The sequence below is a fragment of the Limulus polyphemus genome, unplaced genomic scaffold (genome assembly GCF_000517525.1).
Source record: "Limulus polyphemus unplaced genomic scaffold, Limulus_polyphemus-2.1.2 Scaffold2693, whole genome shotgun sequence".
Taxonomy (NCBI): Eukaryota; Metazoa; Arthropoda; class Merostomata; order Xiphosura; family Limulidae; genus Limulus; species Limulus polyphemus.
In genome coordinates, this window is record NW_013668303.1 from 71,317 (window position 1) to 72,971 (window position 1,655).

The 1,655-nt window shown below is 31.1% G+C and overlaps 1 protein-coding gene across 3 annotated transcripts in view; it reads left to right on the forward strand.

Moving 5' to 3' along the window:
* Positions 1-245: 245 nt before the first annotated feature.
* Positions 246-1,655, forward strand: part of LOC106467652 (paired box protein Pax-6-like) — a 61,507-nt gene continuing 60,097 nt past the window's right edge. For 2 of the 3 annotated variants that reach the window (XM_022395850.1, XM_022395847.1), the window contains exon 1: positions 246-345. The gene's annotated coding sequence lies outside the window, so the exon portion shown is untranslated. The remainder of the gene's footprint in view (positions 346-1,655) is intronic. The other variant, XM_022395851.1, reaches the window with a different exon arrangement.

Below are 1,655 nucleotides of genomic sequence, written 5' to 3' on the forward strand. Positions count from 1 at the left end.
GAACCGAATTTGCCAAGACGAGCTCGCCTTTAAAGTTTTACAGAGTATCTCTAAGAAATCACAACCCAGCTAATGAATGACTTGACGCAAAGTGATATAGCAGAATAGCCAATGAACGGTGAACGCGTCTACTATATATTCTCTACTAAGAACACTTACTTGACAGACTATAGTATTGTGTTCTATCAGTTTTAGGTTTCTTGTATAACATATATTTTCTCCTAGTGTTTCGACAATCTCCTTTGTACAACAGGACTGTGAAGAAAACAGAAAGCTTTTAAATTGTTGACACAAAAGCTGGACTATCGGTCATACTAAACAATATGATAAAGTAGCCCGATACTGGTAAGTAAAAATAACAGCATATTTTTATGATGTGTTCAGTTTTTCAGCCAAGCCATTAAAATGATAAATATGTACGTATTTTCATGTATTATTATTATTATCTAGAAGAAAGCAGAATCGGGTAGATAGATGTAATTACACGAATCGTTACACTATATGAATTACAGTAACATGAGCAATCATCTGTTTATCGAACGTCACCCTCTTACTGCCGTAAATAAAAATACACAAAAATCTCATGGTTTCTGTAACAGTGATGAACTGAATATCTTATTACTTTAACGTACGCAAAAGATTAGTCAATTATGAGATGCCCTACTTAGGCATTATTCTATTTACATGATTATTGATATCTGATATTAACTTTTATTCTACTAATAAGTATAACTATTTTTAGCAAAATGTAAACGCTTGTCTAATAAACCGAGCAAAAAATCCTCTACACTACAACTAAATAATATTATATGAGGACTAATGTGTACTTCACTACAAATAAATACTGTTATATGAGGACTAAGGTTTATTTCACTACAACTAGATAATATTATATGAGGACTAAGGTGTACTTCACTACAACTAAATAATATTATATGAGGACTAAAGTGTATTTCACTACAAATAAATACTGTTATATGAGGACTAAGGTTTATTTCACTACAACTAAATAATATTATATGAGGACTAAGGTGTATTTCACTTCAACTAAATAATAGTATATGAGGACTAAAGTGTATTTCACTACAACTAAATAACATTATATGAGGACTAATGTGTATTTCACTACAACTAAATAATATTATATGAGGACTAAGGTGCTTACGAGACTCATTCTACGCCATTCTGACCAACCACCATTACTTATCATATATCCCTGTTCTTCATCCTCGGGTAGCAGTATAAAAATAATTATTTCATTTTAACCACAATATATTAGTGCGATCACATTATAATGAAATTGTACTGATTGTATGCAGAACAGAAATATAATATAATTATAGTTTGTTCTAATTTAAATTGTCGGACTATTGTGATATATTTTCCAAGACTTTATTTTTGCATATACAGTCAAAATAATTCTCCAGTCTTCTATTATATTGAGATCCAGTACCACACGTTAGTATCCGTTTAAGTTGGATTGAAATAGACAACAGTTAGTATTTGTTCATGGGATTTCTATTCGGTTTGTAGTAAAGTTCACTTTTCTATATAATGGTAGTGGAAAACGTTCATACACTTAAATTCGATGACGAGGAACCCACTTTGAGACTAATAATGGCTGGAGACGGCTTGAATGGGTAATGAAGAAAAAC